General features: G+C 39.0%; 1 long non-coding RNA gene across 4 annotated transcripts in view; it reads left to right on the forward strand.

Annotated features, from left to right (window-relative positions):
• LOC142410646 (uncharacterized) overlaps positions 1-18,363 on the forward strand; it is a 95,329-nt gene that overhangs the window by 16,215 nt on the left and 60,751 nt on the right. For 3 of the 4 annotated variants that reach the window (XR_012775962.1, XR_012775959.1, XR_012775960.1), the window contains exon 2: positions 2,043-2,194. This is a non-coding gene — a long non-coding RNA (uncharacterized LOC142410646). Of the gene's footprint in view, positions 1-2,042; positions 2,195-16,881; positions 16,934-18,363 lie in introns of all 4 variants that reach the window. The other variant, XR_012775961.1, reaches the window with a different exon arrangement.

Genomic DNA, 18,363 nt, shown 5'->3' on the forward strand with positions numbered 1-18,363 from the left:
CCTTTGATCTAACATTAATGAAAGCATGCCCAGAGTGGTACATAAGGAAACTCAAAGGCTGTGGACACAAAGCGGTACTGGTATTTCACACCCTCTCAAAGAGATAGGACATAAAACCACACAAGTGGATCTGTAGTATTGGAGTTGATCAGTCAATAACTTTGGAATTAATTAACTGTCCACTTTCAGTAAGTACAGAATCTTATCATACTTTCCTTGGGAGTGAGTATGTTAAGGCAGATGTCACAACCACAGTTTCTGTTATCTAGACTGCACGTTTGAGATATCCAGTTATTTGCATTATTACTAACCTCTACATGAACACAGCTACCCTCTTGCTCACAGGGCAAGCCACGGGAATGGGAGCTGGCATTTGACTGGCTCTAGAGCTGCAGGCTGGCTGCCCAAATATACGCATAAATTAACCAGTGGGAATTAACCAGTTCGATTATAAGCAACAGTTGAACACTAAGCATCACCCTTGTTATGCTGGTATTGTCTAGAAACCAGAGTGGCAACAGATCAAAACAGAAAACCATAATTTAAAGAATCAACGTGATATTTTGATAGCGCTTATTTTAAGAATGCAAATGCAAGCACATACCAGCTTGATTTTAAGCGTGTTGTTGTTTTAAAACCATAACAGTTGAATAAGCCCTTCTCTGGATAAACTTTTTGTATTAGCTGTCAGTTCCTTGACTTCTGTTCATTCCTGAAAAGTCCTAAAGGACATATTTCCTTAATATACTTTTATGGCCAAGTAGTTGCTAGACTGAAACATCTGATACAGGAGTCTGATTCTTCTCCTGTTTAAATTTTGCCATAATTGCAAAATTGTATGATTTGACTCAAATGGCACAAACAGCAAACTGGTAATGCAAACTCTGTAATCTCTTCATAAAGAGGGATGAGAGATTAGAAATCAAAAATATTAAAGGTAGCATATTCACTATAAGCTCTTACTTAGGGTTTCTGAGTATGAGACATCACTGGGGAAAAGAAGCAACACAAAAAATGCCACCTCAAACTACTTCATCATCATTCTTGAAACCTTTTATTTTTAAAACAATTCATAGATGTATTATAAACTACTGCTTTATCATTTCCCCCTCTCACTCTGACTTTGCCTTCTATTCCATTGCAGTATTTCCTTTCCGTCCATGACATCATCTTAACCCTCACTAGGGAAAGAGGGAAAAGAGACAGAGAGAGAAAGGAAATAAAAAAAACACACCACCAAAAAAACCTTCCTTGGCAACAGAAATACCTTTAAGTGTAACATAATTACCATCTCTCTGCCCTTTCTCCCCCCGCTGGGACTATTCAGCAAACCATACAACATACACTTAAATCTTCAACTTCTCAGAGACACTACACGCAGATGGGAAAGATTTGATTAAAATTACAGTGCTTTAGGTTCAACTTCACCTATTAAGAAAAAAAAAAGGATCTGGTGCTGGACTTTTTTCCCCGAGAAATAACTAGGCCACAGTAATTACAGACAGGGCCCTGCTGTGCACCATGAATAGGATCCCTGGGGTGGTATTTTCCTGTTACCTGTCTATGTAGGGCTGTTGACATCAACATGAATGATAACTATGCCAGGTTTCCTTTTTTTTTTTTTGTTTTACTTTTTTTTTTAATTCTTTTTATGCCTTAGAAAAAGAAGGGGAGGAGAAAGAAAAGAAAATAAGTTATAAGTGTGATGATTTACATTTTTTTGTGTCAAGGATGCTTTTATGTACTTTTCTATACATCTGTGTGATTATTTTCTTAAATTATTTTTCTTGAAGTTGAATTTTGTCCTCCAAGCAATGAAGAGGCCAACACAAGGCAAGTAATAGGCACAGAACATTATACACTGTGGAAGTTTAAATGTTAGCACTTTTCCCAGTATCCAAATCAGCAGGAGCTTTCATTTTTGAGCACTGACCCACTTTAAGGCAATTGACTCATACAACTAGATATTGTCCACCAAATTAATTTTATTTTCATTTCAAGTCATATTAGACATTAAAAGCTGTATTTTGTTATTGTTTCAGGTGATAAAAGTCCTGAACTACCCAGCAAAAGCTTTACTCTGTATTATGTTGCACTGATGAAATGGAGACTAGAGTTGTAGCTGATGGCACACACCAGGAATTGAACAGAAGAAGCAGTGGAAAGTGCATCAGAGAATATCTAAATAAGAAAGGTAAGGAAACAGCAATAAGCATATTGTCAGTATGTTAGGATGGGGCTAAAGAAAAGTAATGGAAGGTTAAATTGAGCTCTGACCATAACTGGAAGTGCATGTAGGAGACTCATATGGAATTTAGAAGAAGAGGTACTGTCTGGAAGTCTTGCAAAATTGGCAAAAGCTTAAGCATGAGAAGGGAGAATAACGGCAGGAGTTGGAATGGAATACATGTAATGTTTGATGGAAGAAGCAGACAAAAGGTAGCAAGAATGAAGTCCTTCCCTTGTCTCTTGTTACTCTGTGCTTGTGAAAGAAATGTAAAGCACCAAACTGTCCAGACTGAACAGCAGAGAGTCTTGCCAAGCACAGACGAAGCTCAGACTCAACTAATAATGGAAAGTTGAAGCATCTCTTACATCATGTGCTCAACTCTACCTTCTGGAAGATGGCCTTCATGATTTGGGAATCTGAGGAAAAGGCAAGATAAGTGAATCTGTGTTCTACTGACTCTTGACTGATATTTGCCTTGAAAGTGTCTGCTGCTAGGTGTTGTAAGTAAATGCATTCCTGAAGCAGCCTGGCTCAAAATCAGTTGTTAGGGTCAGTACAGGTAGCTCAGGATAATCTGGAAGATGTAACCTCCCTGACAAAAAATCCTCATCCTGTCCCAAGAGGATCCTGGAGCAGAAGAGAATCAGGACTAGTACAGCAGCAAAGTAATTGGCTTTTGTAGATATCAAGCAAAAAAAGAGGTTTTAGGAGGGATTTTTGCACCGAAAACTCTCTGAGAATACTAATAGGCAACTGGTTCATGCTAGGGTACCTGATAAGCTGGAGAAGGAAGCTTAACATCGTGAGTTGGTCAGAGGTGGGAACTATTGATTGAGAAATGACATATAGGCTGAGGATAGACTCTACTGGTCCATGGAAGGCTGGAGATGCTTATGTTTGATGTAATAACATAACATGGAGCCAGACAAGAGGATACAGGAAGAGGAATGACATGGTCAAAGCAACAGCCTGAGAAAATGATCTTTGAGAAAATCATCTTTGCAGCAGAATTGTGAATGGGTATAAACAGTGCATGACTGTATTTGTCAAGATTTGAGAAAAGGATGTTGCAGCAATCAAGATGAAAGATGGGAGTCTGGATATGTTGCTTAAATGAATGGGATGCAGAAAGAATCTCAGGAAGACTTAGAGTTTCACTGTGAGGACATAGACAGAGGACCCTGACCTGAAGAGGGTTCTGACTTTATGGGCCTGAATGGCAGACAGGCTGTGGATATTGTCCACAGTGATTGGGAAGAATGGGAGAAGAAGCTCTTTCTGTTAAGCTTGAGCTGACTAATTTACATCTGCAAAGAGATGTGTGAGAGAGAAAGGCTTAGATTTTACTTTGGACAGAGATAGGCTGGTAAGGGAAACAGGGGAATGCATAAGATACCCGAGATCTTAGAGCTCAGCCATGAAAGGATACTGTTGTCTGGCTCCAAAAATCCAATGCTATAAATAGAGAGACTCAGTTGTTTTCTTTCTGTTTGCTATAGCCATGATAAGGATGAGTTTTCTATTCCAACAACAAGCTAAAATAAATAAAAGGTGACAGGATTGCTATGGCAGTTGGAGTATCAGGAGTTAGAGAATGAAACTTCATGGTGTTTTTTAGAGGTGATGTGTGAAACTCTTTAGTGCCTTCCAGGAACATCACTTCAAGGGAGGGTTGAAGAACAGGAAGGAGTATTTGGATGAGGCTTAGTTCCCTATATGCCTCTTATGTGGAATGGAGATTAATGTTTATGATATTTCCTCTCTAATTATTGAAAGGTGGGCACTGAGAGAGTCATGCTTGGAAGTGGTGTGGGAGGGAGCTCACCTCCAGGAATGTTGAGGTGCCCCTGCTTTCTCACTTGGAGCAGTCGTGAATCTAATCTGCACAGTGCTGTGTTGTGCTTATGAGTCACATTCTCCATTCGGTGTTTTTGTCCATTCCTTTTGGACTTTCATGGGGTCTTCTGTTACTGGTTTTATTTTCTATTTATTGTCCTGAACTTCCATTCTTCTGTAGTATCTTTGTGTCATTTTCTATCTCTTATGAGATTGTTCAGCTCTCCTCTTTTTCAGTTCCTCATTTGCCACAATGGCTATTCCTGTTGCCATCTTTGGCAATTGAACATTGTATCAGGCTCTAGAGTCCTGAGATGGACTTAAACACTGTAAAGGCAGGGCAGAGCCCTTTTCTGCCTCTTTGTTAGCTGAGAGAGTGCCTTCTGCCCTTTGAGGCAATTGACAGATACAAGGAAACACTTCTGCAGGGCAGGACTACTCCCCTCCCTCACTCTTCTCAGTTCCCCAACCTCTGTCCATCCCTCCCTAGTTTCATAGCAGCAATTCAATATGCCTGGCAGTGAAAGAACTGCTCCTGCAGTTCTTAGATATCCTTCTTATTTATTTATTTCATGCCTCCTGGCCAAATGTGAATGTAACCCTTTGTGTCATAGCTTGCCCTCCTGAATGGTGAAAACTATCTTGGCTCACAATACACCTCCTTTGACAGAAAGTCCTCAGCACAGTTAAGATACCTTTCATCTGCTCACCTTCTCTGGTGGTTTTTGCAAGGAATTTGCTTACCAAGGCTGGGTTTTCCCAAGCACTCTCACAGTTCTAATGATAATAGGTTTGTGTATACTGTAGAGTGATGCTGAGCTGATCCAGTCGTATTTAGTTCACATTAATCACACCCTTTTACTCAAAACAGTATAGCTCTGATCTAAACCAATTAAGCTAGTGATGTTTAGACAAAGAGTTTAATATAGCTCAGAAAAGCATAACCTTTGTCCATAGAAATGTCTTAAGATAATGAGTTTTATTCAGTGGGCTGGATTTGTAGAAAGGTGTGTTTTGGATGTAGACATCTAATTGTACATACTAAATCATCAGGAAAATAAGCTGGTGCAGGCAGACAGGTTTCAGCTGCATACATGGATATATAAAGATGAAATTAACTCAGTTTAAAGCTGATGCTTGGGAATGTACAGGGAATTAAGGATAGGACCCACAAAATGAAGAGATAAATAGACTAACAGGTAAAACAGAAAAGAAACCTTTTGCTTGTATTTAAAAATACACTTTCTCCTTCATGCGTCATGCCGACTAAAAAAAAAGCAATACTTTCTTTGATTTCTCAAGTGATACTTAAGATACATACTCTCTTTCTTATTTGTGATTTTTTAAGTTGCATTACAGACTCACCATGAACAAATTCCTGAACTGTCTGTATCTCTAGAATACCATTTTTAGTTCAGGGAACAGATGAACCAGATGAACTTATTTATTATATTTATACCATAATGCACTTGTGATGCCTGACAACAATTGATATTAGGTCAGCTAACAATTTGGAATGAATTATAATTTAAGAGAATTTTTGAATTAATAAGATATAAATTAGATATTAATTCACTGGATATTAGATCTATGTTAAAATTCATCTCAAAGAGCCAAAGTGCTCAGAATAAGACCTGGTTTCAATGCAGCTTCATACAGTGTTAGGTCATTATTATTTGGGTTGATCCTGAGTATCCCAGAAATTCACTTTAAAGTCAAGCACTTCAGCCCCTAGGACCTAGTGTTGTCGTCAACAGGCACAGAACTGGAAAGGCCACCGTGCCCCAGTACCTGAGCCCCTGGGAAGCGAAAGAACTGGAAGAAATTAGATGATCACGGAAAATTTCTGGAAATTAAACCTACTCCAGGCTGCAGGGAAAGACAGAAAGTTCCTGGTATCCCTACCAGTTTGAGTTATTCAAGAAAGCCCTATCAATCAGGCATCTGTAAATGAAAATTCACCTTAGGTATATATTATCTAGTGTGCTTGCCTCCTGTCATAGCCAGTCTGTGCTGATTCAGAACAAGGCAATTCTCTCCTACTGCTGAGTACTTGTGCATTTAGAAGAAATAAATCTTTCCTGACCAGCAGAAGCCCTGAAGTATGGGTTTTGATATTACTGTTTGTCTGAATGCAGAATTTGTAGTAATTTAATAGAACTCCTTTATGGATCATGCAGATGTACTAGTTGAAACAAAAGTCACCTGCTGCATTCTCCTCTGCATCCCTGCTGGGATTTAAGATGCAGTCCATGTGCTTTGCTCAGCAATGGTTGTTTCCACTTGAAATTTCCAAACAGATGACTCAGAACGTTTGCCCCCATCAGGGCACTGATGGGCCTGAACATCCCTGCCCAGCTACCCCCAGGACTCCCCCACTCTGCCCACAGCCCACAACCCTGTTTCAGCCCCCTGAGGCCAACAGTCCCTGACCCAGCGATGTTGCAGCAGGGCCAGTCCCCAGCTCCCCACAGCCACATCCTGTCCCGGCCATGGGTCCCATCAAGCCACTTGCGGGCCCACATCCCAACCCAGCCTCTGTCTGTCCCCAGGGAGATGCCCAATGCCGGGGGCTGGGGCTGCCACTGGTGCCCCCCCAGCTGCCCTGCTCCTGGCTGGGGTGGTGGCATGGGCCCCTCAGCTCCAGGATCCCTCACCTGGGGGATCAGTGGGTCCTTGCTGTGCCTCCCACAGCCCCCATTTTTGGGGCACTTGCTGTCTTCAAAGAAGCCATGAAATACACAACCAGTATTTTTTCTGATGGTCAGATCCCACTGAGGGCTTTGCTGCGTCTGTCCCCTTGTGATGCCTAAAGGGGATATTCCTTATTTCAGGATTGCCATGGCTCACATGGAAGACATTCAGAAACCGTTTTCATCTTTCCCACATCAATAGGCTGTGGCTGTAGTGGGTGGAGTGTCCCCATGATCAAAGGCAGGATGGGAAGGATGGCATTATAAGACTTGAAACTGGGTCCTATCCCCAGGTTTCCTCCCACTTAATTTAACTCCCTCAGTCACTTCTAGCATCAAACAGAAACCAACAAACTGAAAGTCCAGGCATCTTCTGTTCTGCCCTCTGGTACCACCACATCCAGAAAAAAATGTGTTCTTCTCCCTGCCTCTTCTTCTCACTATAAAAAAGGTGTTTTCCTCTACCTAGCAGCAGAACCAGTAGCTGCATACTTCCTCTCCAATCTTTTGGCATCCACCCACTGCTCACCCACTGACCTTGCAAAGACATGCCAACTCAAGGAGGTTGAATGCGTGTACCCTATAATTTGTGGTTACATATACAATGTAAGGAGCAAATGTGCATAGTTGCATACACATCAACAAATACCTTGTGTTGTGATGGTTGTGTGCCTTGGAAAACCACCTCCTCAATTAGTTTTGGGCATGTTTCTGCTCAAAGGGCTTTTCTTTCCCCACAGTCCCTATCAAAAAGACTATCTCCCATGAAGGATCCAACAGTCCAGGCTGGGCCAGCTTGAGCCAGTGGGGGGGTCTGGTTGAGTACCTGTCATCTGAATTATATGAACTGCTTAAAGAACAGCTTAGTGAGGGGAGAAAAAAAAAAAAAAACTCAAGCAGCCTTTACATTTGTCCAATCAGTATAACACGCTGTCTTTTTTTTGCTGTAATTCTGCCACTTAATGGGAGCTGTCTCATTAACATTGTATCTTTTGGGTTCACTGAGCACTGTGCTGGATTCCTCACACAGTGCTGATCAGTTACTCTTACAAGTAATTCTCTTGGCTCTACTACAGGTGCTTGATTGAGGTGCTGTTCACCACTAGGACTAAGTTATACAGAGTCTGGTCAATAGCAATCCTTTGCTTTACAAATGAAAATGTGGATTTTTGCAGATCAGAGGTATTTATTGAATCAGTACTGAGAGTGAAGAGTCTTGTGAACCTCCACATTTTTGCAAATGAGGTATAACCTGGTAAATTTGAATCTGATTTGTGTCTATATAATGAGTTTAACTCAAGGGAAAACTAAGTATGTTTGAACCTGGTGCTTCATGGTGTTCAGTACTAAGAACTTATGCAGCTGGATTCAGTATAAAAATAGTATGAATCCATTTTACATTAAATGTAGAAGTTTTTGCACAACTTTATGCAAAATGGCTTTATTATACTACAGTTCTGTGCAGTTTACTCTGTAATATGCTTTCAGGTAAGAGCTTAAAATTGGAGGTCATGTTTGCTCCTCATGAATATTAAATATCCCAGGATTATTTTCATAATCATACAGATTCGTAGTATGCCCTTGAGCAGAGCTACCTTTCCAGCAGTACTGGGTAGTTCTGCACCCCTGTGCAATCAAACAAGCGTCTATAAGTTGAGACAATGCTTTGAAAACAGTCGAATTAGAGGCATGATATAAATGCAGAAGACTGCATTTGAACAGTGGAAACTCTATTGCAAAAATACTTGCACAGTATAAATCTCTTGGATCCTGTGAATGCTCTCTTTCCCACTGTCTGTATGTGGAGGAGCTCTGTGTGCTTGGACACATCCCTGCTCGTGAACAGGATATAGAGCCATAAGGTACAATTCCTATCTTCTCCTCTCCCACTCCCAGGAAGGATTATCTGTGGCCTCTGGGGTTAGATTGTAGTGAAAAATCCCAGGGTTAAATACTGGGATTTTACTGGGGTATTCTCCCTTTCCTTGCTCTGCAGGGAGTTTGGATTTCATTCTGGGGTTGCTTTCCATAGAAGCTGGGCTAACGAGGAGCCCTGTTCTTTCAGTCTGTAAAATTTTTCTGCTCTAAAGTTTTTTTTGCTGTAGAAGACTTTGACCTGGGAGCTGGCTGAACTTTCAACTTTATACGCAAGTATGTAGAGATAACACTGTACTGAAAGGAAAATGGGCTCCCCTTGATCTATCCTACAGGCATTCCGAAAAAAGAGGGGTGTGACTCTTAGTGCTCTCTTGTTCTTTAAACATATGTTTTCTGTAGTCATTCTTGCTCTTCGTCTTGTCCTAGTGCACTTTAAGGAGAGAGACTTGAGTCACAAGAATTGGGTCTGGACTGGACTGGCTCTAGAGCCATGGTCTGAGGAACTCTGAGGACACTTTTAAATTTAAGTCAAAAGACTCTTCTGGCTCAGAGTAAAGCTATTTCTTTACCTTCTTTAGTGAACAGGATAGTAGGGCAAAAAGCAGAATTGTTTTCAGTGTGGAAGCAAGAAAAAATCCTTTTTCAAGAATCTGTAAATTCTGTAGAGACCTATACTCTATCTATACTATTTGGCACTGGAGTAGACAGGTTCCAGGCTCCGTCTAAGAGAGCCTGGAACCATTCACAAATACATAAATACAATATTTGTGAATGTATCTTAGATGTATTTGTGACCGTATCTTAGATGGCATCTTCTTCAGATCTCTGCATCTCAGGAAATTTTGCAAAACTGACCTAAGAGCATCTTCTGTGATGTATGCACACAGATGTATTTCTCTTATCCCCTCTCTGCCAACTGAACCTAGTAGCTGCAACATATTAGCATGTATTTTGTTTGTATACAGTCAGCCGCCTATGAACATATATATACACAGAAAGTATTTTGTAGCTTTGCGACCTTGAGATATGAGCCATTCATCATTGACTAGCCTAAGAATACACATTCTGATATGTTTTATTCATAACCCTATATGTGTGTGTAAATATACACATATATGCAAGTAAATATCCATTTTGTACATATTACACATTATAATGAGTGCAACTTATAATTTGAAAAATGAAAGCCAGTGGGAAAAATTCTTACAAGTGAGTACTGTTTTCTCCTTTGATACCTTTCCAAATTGATGTTTCCATCTCATTGTTTTTGTATTTGTTTTTAACTTTATCTAAAAGATTTTTAAATGGGGTATTATTTAACAAAGAAGAAAACTTTACCACTTTCTCATGTAAAGCTAATGTGACAATAAAACTGTCAACAAGGAGGCAAGATCAGTCTCACAAAAATCTTGAAACCTCTAAGTGGAATTTGCATAAAATAGTTCTGGTATTATTATTCACTGTTCTTTCAGTGACAGATATGTCAAGGCCTTAAAACCTAAAAGAACAATTATGCTATTGTATCTCTCGGAGGATTCAAGGGGTGTGTCTTTGGTGAAAAAGTGCTATTAGAGCTTTGAAAAGCAGTAAAAAGACAGCCCAAGGGGCTCTTTAGCTAGTCATTTTAAAAAGAATGCCTGGGCTTTAAGTGTCTTAAAGTACATTTATTCAACTCTTACTTTGTGCTTTAAAAAAACTGCTAATAATTAATGGCTGTAACATTTTTTTTAACATTTACATTAGCTATAAATAAAAACTCTTGATAAAACCTTTATTGATTAACTTAAACTGTGATTCTCTCGTGAATGCTTCTGTATTTCTGTCAAGCATATTGCAAAGAATTATATATAAGCCTTTTGGTTAAGCTAATATTGAGGAAATCATTGAACAATTATAGACCAAAACAGGAACTAATCAGTAAATCCATTACTTGAACAAGCTAGCTTAACGTAACATGTCTGACATTAAAAATGAGGGATTGATAAGCAATGTATCATTACAGCTGGATGTGCCATAAAAGTCAGCAATCCAAATGTAATTTTATGTTAAGCATGTTTATGATTTTAGCTTTAGACTTGTTGGAGTTTGGGTAAAAATATATATTTTGAAGTTCTCACTAGAGAACAAGTTGGAACAAGCCTGTAAAGTACAAAATCACTAAGCAAAGAAAGAGGATGTAAAGTAAGTATAAAAAATGGATTGGTCTCGAGAATATGGAGCAAAGAGACATCAAAAATAATTTAAATAGGGAAAATCAAGACCTGAATTAGCAAACTTTAATTGTTGCCGACACTAGCCAGCTAATAAATGTACTTTAGAGTAAGAGCAAAAATGGCATGAAATTAATTTATTTCCTACCCTTCACTGTAGAACAGTGTCATTATGGACTTGGCAGCCAGGTGCTGGATTGGCCAGAGACCAGGTTAATATACAGTATTTGATTATAAAATGATTCATTATAAATATGGCAGGTCTATCTCTTTCTTATCAGAATTGTCATATATCAATATAAAGTAAATGAGGAAAAAGTGCTAGCCTTAGCCAGCTATTTTTGTTATAAAAGCATACATTGTTATTACATACAGAGTACACTGAGGTGATATTCAGTTCCCACAGTAATAGACTCTTTACAGCTACTGGAGATACATGGAAACTCTTGGAGAAATCTGTTTAAAACAGAGAAAACAGGAGAAATTTTTACAATTTAAATTTTACAACAGACAGAATACAGCAACTTCCATTAAAATTCGTATAAATAATGGTAACTTCATCTTACTATTCTTTGGATAGTCTATATACACTAAGCATAGAAAATATCATAAAACCCAGAGTAATGCTAGCTATTTGGAAAAATTAAGCTGTAAAGTTTTTAATGGTGACCACTCTAACAGAGTGAGTGGTTAGAAAGTCTGATGAGGTATATGTAAGGTTATGTCCATATAATTTCAATTTTGTCATGCCAATATTTAGGTAAAGCTGGCAGCAGTCAATTTCTGATTCTGGATATTAATCTATATTTTATGTGATATTCACTTAGTGCCTAAGTACTTATTCTAATTAAACTCAGTATGAATCTTGCAGGATGTAGCATGCAGTTATGTGGGACTCAGGTTTTGCACTATGCAGTTCGTTTTGCATTTACATTGCTGGAAGTTTTGTCATCTTACAGACATGTAGAATCAGGGCTGTTGTTTAGTGATTTTGGTCACATGTTTGCTGTATGTGTGCAAATGCGTATTTGTGCATAGATAAATAAGCAGAGCTATGCTTCTGTATCAGAACTTAATTTATTGCAACATTCTGATGCTGGCACTTGGGCCAACATGCATTTTATCACACTATTAGGTGATTTAGGATTCTGCGAACATATATTATGCAAGTGTGGATGGATGGCGCTTTATAAACATAGGACTGAACCATACCTCTTATCTGTCCTTGAATTTTAGGATTGTCATTGACTTTGCATGAAAAATTCTCCCTAGCCTTCCTCAATGTACAGTAGTGTTGTCTTTTAAAGATTAGAATTTATAAAGCAGAACATAATTGTCAGATTTTAAAATACAGTTAGGCTTTCTTTCCAGCTGCATTCTTTGTTAAAAGCTGCTTAAATTCCCATATATTTAATGATGTCTTTTTAATGACTTTTCCTGATTTAAACCCTTTCTCCATAATTTAATTTTTCTTCTCCTTTTCTTTTTGTCCCCAGCTAATGTAAGAGCATTCTGACAGGACCATATTTAATTAAGGAAACAGGCCAAATTCTGCCCTCAGTTAAAACCCATTCAGCTTCAAAGTTGATGGGCAATGTGGAGATGGAGACCGAGGTGAAAGATTTTGTAAAGCAGCAGGCAACGAGCTCGGTCAGAATGGGGAAGTGGTCAAGCACAGACCTTGCTCTGCAAAGCCTAAGTGGACAGGCAGGAGAGGAAGCACTTGCAGTTTTTGCTCTGAATGCTTTAGGCAAAAGTAGTCTCACAATCTCCATTCCTAACCCAGAGTTCTTACCAGTCTTTGATGCACTTTCTCATGTAGGCATTTCATCAGAAAAATGTACTGACAAGGAATTTAAAAGAAAAATAGGGCAGTGGCCTTGCTATTTGGCTAAAAAAGGGTAGCAAGGAAGAGACCGTTATTAGTTTGACAGAGAAATAGGGAGTCAGCTGTCAAAGCTGGAATTGCTGCCAGGGTGGTGGGGAGGAGGTGCAATAAGGGCCAACTTGAATAAATAAGCAGAGCAAAGCTCTGAAATGGGGGGAAGGAGCTTAAATGTCATAATGGGGGGATTGATGGATTCAAGGTGTGGGAAAGATACATCAGGTCAGACTGAAAGGCGAGGCAGATGTTCCTTAGTCGTAGAGGATTGTACAGAGAAGAAAGTGATAGGAATATGTGGGAGGCTAGAAAGGAAGAGATGTAGTGAAGGAGGTAATTAGGGTAAAAGCAGAAGATAAGGGCCTGAACAAGTGTTTTAGAGATATGGTCAGAAAGAAACATCTGACTATTGAAGACACAATTCAAGGAGAAATGGCAGAATTTGGATACAGCCTGCTTATAAGGGAAAAAAATGAGAAGAAAGAAACCAAAGAACCTATCAAAGCTATGGGCCCGACGAAGAGAAAAGGTTGTGGTTTTATTATACACAGTGAATGATGTCAGCATGAGAGGCACTCACAATAGCATTTCTGAAATGTGACAGTGCTAATGGGTTTGCAGCCGTGTGATTCAGAGAAGCTGGCCCATTTTTTTTCTGAAAGAGGATGGACTTACCTAAATGACAGAAATAGCTATTGTCCCAGATGTACCATCCTTGCTCCCACAGAATTCTCTAGGAATGGCTCTTTCAGGCATAGCATTTCTGGTCTCTAGAAGACAAGTATTCCTTTCTCTAAAGTCTCTAGAAGTCAACATACATCTTTTGGATAGGTATATGTAAGTACAGTATTATACCCTGTATGTATCAGTAGGTTTGTTTACTTTGCCATTACTATGTTTGCCATTTGGTATAACCTTTTGCGTTAGAAATAGAAGCATGTATGGCAGCTGCTTCTCTCAGCCCCTCAATGTCCGGTTCTTTTGAACGTGGAAGGAAAACTCCAAGAAATATTAATTAATCTGTTCAGATTACTATACTATAAAACATTTGTTTGTGTCTTGTAGCATCTTGATGTGAGTGAGGTATTTACTTTGGTATGGAAAGTGTATTAAATATTTAAGGTTGTGTGTTAGCTTACTAGTTTCGGAGCTTTGGGGACAGGGACTATTATTTACTCTGTATCATGAACAACACCACCAAGTACAAGAGGGCCTTGACCTGCTAGTCCTCCAGGAGCTGCTGCAGTAAATAATAGTAGTTGAGCAACAGTCTGTCATTCTAACACATTGCTGTTACTGTTGTAGTTTAAAGTGAAATGGAACGATCATCTTGACAGTACTTACTGGTTCTGGTTTTTGGTAGTTGATGTTGTCCTTATTACGGTAAATTCAGTAAAAGATACTGTGTCAAGCCCTGACCCTAGCAGTTGCTGAAAACCCCAAACTTCTAATGAATGCAGGTGTGCTCCAGGTGGTCAGCATCTTTCATGATCAACCCCTATTCAAATACATTCATATACACATACATACATGCCCCTACTGTAAATTGGGCACAACACTTGATCATCTGTGAGAAGCAATAGTAATACCTGAACTCTGTGATAATACCGTCATTCTAAAGAGGGGCAATGGCTAAACAATAATACTAAACTGAAGCTGAGAACATTGTGGCACACTAAGTGTTGTGCTGTGCTTTTCTATGCAATCTTCTGCTCTGTCCTTTGTGGTCCGGATTGGCCTCCTATTGCATTTCTTGGACTTGCTATGCCTCTGTTCAGATATTCTTTCCAGAATTGAGCAGTGCAAGATGCATGCTTGGTAGGTGTGGGAGCTGGAGCTGCTCTCCACCACCCAGCTGAGAGCACTTCTCTCCCTCCCACCAAAATGGAAGAACAGATCAGTGCTGCCCTGCTTGTGAGCTCAGCTGTGGGTCTAAGGGCAGGTTATGCTGCATTATCAGTGCCTCAAGAGAACCCTGGAATTGGTCCTGTCTCCCAAAAAGGTCAAAGGGAAGGTGAGGAGTGAATAGTTAACAATGGAATGAGAACAGACCCCCACATTTACCTTCTCCAAATCCAACTGAGTCCTTGCCCAAGAGGTTTAGTAGCATATCTTAACTTGGGTGTCAGTATTTTGAATAATTCAGGTGGTATCACCTATCATTAATCTATGCCTCCTCTGCCAGTCAGGATTCTGACATTGTCTGTGGGTGGGTAATAAGAGATCCAGTACCTGAAAAGTTTCATTGTACTCCCTGCTGTTTCAGATCTGAAGAAGGGCTTGCATGCCTGAAAGCTCGTCTGTTCTTTTCTAACTATGTCAATTGGTTTAACAAATTCTATTACTTTTCTGTACTAACCCTGCCTCTAGTCTATTGCTCATTGCACTGTGCTTTTTCCTCAATTACCCTTAAATACAACCTCTTCCTCTTCAGTTTTCTACTTTTTTCCTCTCTTCCTATTTTTTCTTCTATCATCCCTTTTCATATATTTATTTCCCATATCTGCTGCCCTGTTTCATTTTAAAAGCCAGAACATAAAGCACAAATTTAAAAATTACACCTTCTGACTATGCTGGTTATACTGTGTTGGCCTGAGTTGCCTTTCACACCTGTAAGGCTTTGTGGTTTTCATTCCATTAATCTTTGCTTTTGAAGGCTTCGGCATTCTCCTAATAGCAGCCTGTTTCGATGGATAGCAGCATTGCAGGACAGACTCTGAAAAAAAGCTAGTTAAAGATTTGTCTTGACAAAAATGTCAGTCAGAAGAAGTTTGATCTGACAGTATTTTCATCTCATGATTTGGAGGAAAAAGTACTTTGAAAATTTTCAGAGGAGACGAGAAAATCATTTAGGAAGGTAAATATTGAAGTTTATTTGATTTTTTTTTTTCCCCAGTCATTGAGAGAACATGCCATTACTAACAAAAGAATTCACAGAAATTATCCAGTCTGGGGTGATATGTGTATTATAATGTTCCAATGAACTATGCAAATACTTAACTAAAAACATTTTTCAGCTGGAATGAAGATTAGGAGCATGCAACAGTTTTTATAATTAGAGACCATTTTGTAATTATCAAAAGATCCGTAAAAAAAAGAAAAAGTAGGAGTTAAGTTTGCATTTTAAAATATTTGGAATTGCAGAAAAGCACATTCCAAGAGTCTAAACACATTGAACTCTTTCTTTTGGAAAGTAACGTCACTTGTCTTGTCCCCTTTATAGTCCTTTCATTCCTACTATGTAAGATCTTATTTTTTTGTATTGAGGGCTTTTTCTAAGGATCCTTTTTCTAAGACTATGACTAGGAATTCTTAAGTATGCAATCCTGCTATTCTGTGATGCTACTGCTGCTATACCATTTAAATTGGAAAGGTTCCTGTAAAACAAATAGATTATCTAATTTTGTGACTTTTCTGGAACCTAATGATTTTGTCTTTTCTCTCCTGAGCTTCTGGGACAAGCAAAGTGGGAGATATATATTTATTATTTTCTCTGAGGGTTGGAAGTTCTCTCGGTTTCTTGCTGGTAATATGTGTAAGTCTGTGACTTGATATGTGGCTTTGGAGAGGGTGTAAGTAGATTGCAGCTCATCCTGGACATTCTATCAAACTTCAGTACTGATTCTGAGGAATTTTCTTCCCCCTTTTTAGGTGATTGTGCATCCTGCATGTCTCCTGGAGGGTTAGTGTTTTGAAGAACTTGTTGGCAATGCATCAACTTACATGGCCACTAGAAATCTTGTTTTCCCTACCTCCTGTGGTTGCAGTGACATCTCTCATTAAAGAACCAGGAAGATGGAGAATCAAGAGCAGGAGCTTACCAAGAGAGCCTTGAGGACAGTCTCTGCAGGTCAGCTTGAGGCATATTATTTTAGTCAGGTCCTCATTTCCCTAGGGAGAAATAGGTTGAAGAAGTAGAAGAGGCTAGGACAAGTTATTTTGTTAACATTTTTGGTGCAGTCACTGAAGAATGACACCTTTCTGAGAAGACTGTAGGTAGAACGAACATTTATTATGCTCTCTCTGGTGAGGAATGAGAACAAGGAAAAGAAAGAGAGCAGGCATTTGAGTTTATGTATAAAAATATTACAAATGGCAAAAAGAGGGCGTTTTGGTTGTAATACACGCTTCATTTCCCTATTTTCTCCTCAGACTCTTTGTCTTGCATTATGTTTTGAAGAATGGATGAAGAAGGCTTAGAGAGGTAACTTTTACCCATCTCTTTAATCAAAGTTTACACTCCCACTAGTAATTCAGTCATAGTTTTACATACAAGTCAATTGCAAGTAAAGTATCGTGACATTTTCAATACATCCTTGAAAAACTTCTTGATTATTCTCTTTCCTGTCTCAAAATTGTTCTTACCTCCCCAAGACATCACAGAGAAGTTAATGTAGAAATGACCTGTTGGAAGATTTCTGAGGAGCTGTCAAATCATGCACATAACTGAAGGCAAATTTTAACTATTACTATAGCCTATCACTTCCCCATCATACTGGAAATATCTGTCAATGAGTGTACTGAAAAAGAGGTATTCAAACGAACTTGTTGCAGTAAACAGTACTGCAGCAAAAATAGTATTATAAAATTTCATGTGACCTTTTGAGAAAAGTGCTAATTTCATGGGGAGTTCTAGGAAAAAGTGCCAATTTCATGCAAATTCAGGGGGGAAAAGATATATTGGAAGGTTTTACTTGGGAAGTATAAAAGCTGTAATGACTGTAAAAGATATACAAGACTAATAATCATGAAAACAACACTCTTTTACCAGTGTATATTAATCGCCTCATATCATGCTGGCAAAATGCAGAAACGTGATGTTTTAATCCATGTATGATGAAATGCAGCTTTACATTAATTTCCAAACAGGTCTAAAAAAGGTTTCTTAAATCAGTCTCTTTTGGAGTTCTCTGCAGGCTCAAATAGTTCTGCCTCCTTGTTGTAGCCCAGAAGTAGCAAGGTCATCCTGAGTTTAGATGTCTAGCCCATGTGAATAAACAAGTGTGGTTGATTATTTGAACAGACTATATGAGGCTGAGCCTTCTGTTATTACTCCTTCTCTTTTTACTCTTTGAGGTTTATGGGGGCATGGGCAGAGCACACTGTATGAAAGCAGCACATTCAGCCAGTGGTGGGGAACAGTTTACTGTTGCATTTGAAATGAAGGTAAAATAAAAGGCGAGAAAAATCAGAATAGGTTTTGTGATTATTTAGATTTTCAGTGATTTACTTGACTTCTCTGCTATAATGTAATCAGTGAGAGAGGTGAAAAATGTAACATGTATCCTTCAAAAGAGCAGAAACTGTGGAATTTGGATGTGTCTATTCCCAAAATTTCATTCAATCTTTCTCTGGAAGTCTTGTCTGCTTCCAGTGGAGAATGTTAATATCCAGACTGAAAATATCAAAAGAACATAGATAGCTTAATATAATTTTCACAAGACAGCTAGTGATAGCTGCTCATATGTGGTATGAGCATTTTACCACCCTCAGCACTTTAACAACTGAGATTGACTCTGGAGCAGTGGTCAGATTTCAGGTAGATTTAGGCAACTGTTTGAGCCCCTTGGTCAAGATTTGGGAAAGCTGCAAAGCTGCTCTGTGGGGTCAGCACACCGAACTATAGAAATCTCT

Source organism: Mycteria americana, chromosome 5 (assembly GCF_035582795.1).
Source record: "Mycteria americana isolate JAX WOST 10 ecotype Jacksonville Zoo and Gardens chromosome 5, USCA_MyAme_1.0, whole genome shotgun sequence".
In the NCBI taxonomy this organism is placed as follows: domain Eukaryota; kingdom Metazoa; phylum Chordata; class Aves; order Ciconiiformes; family Ciconiidae; genus Mycteria; species Mycteria americana.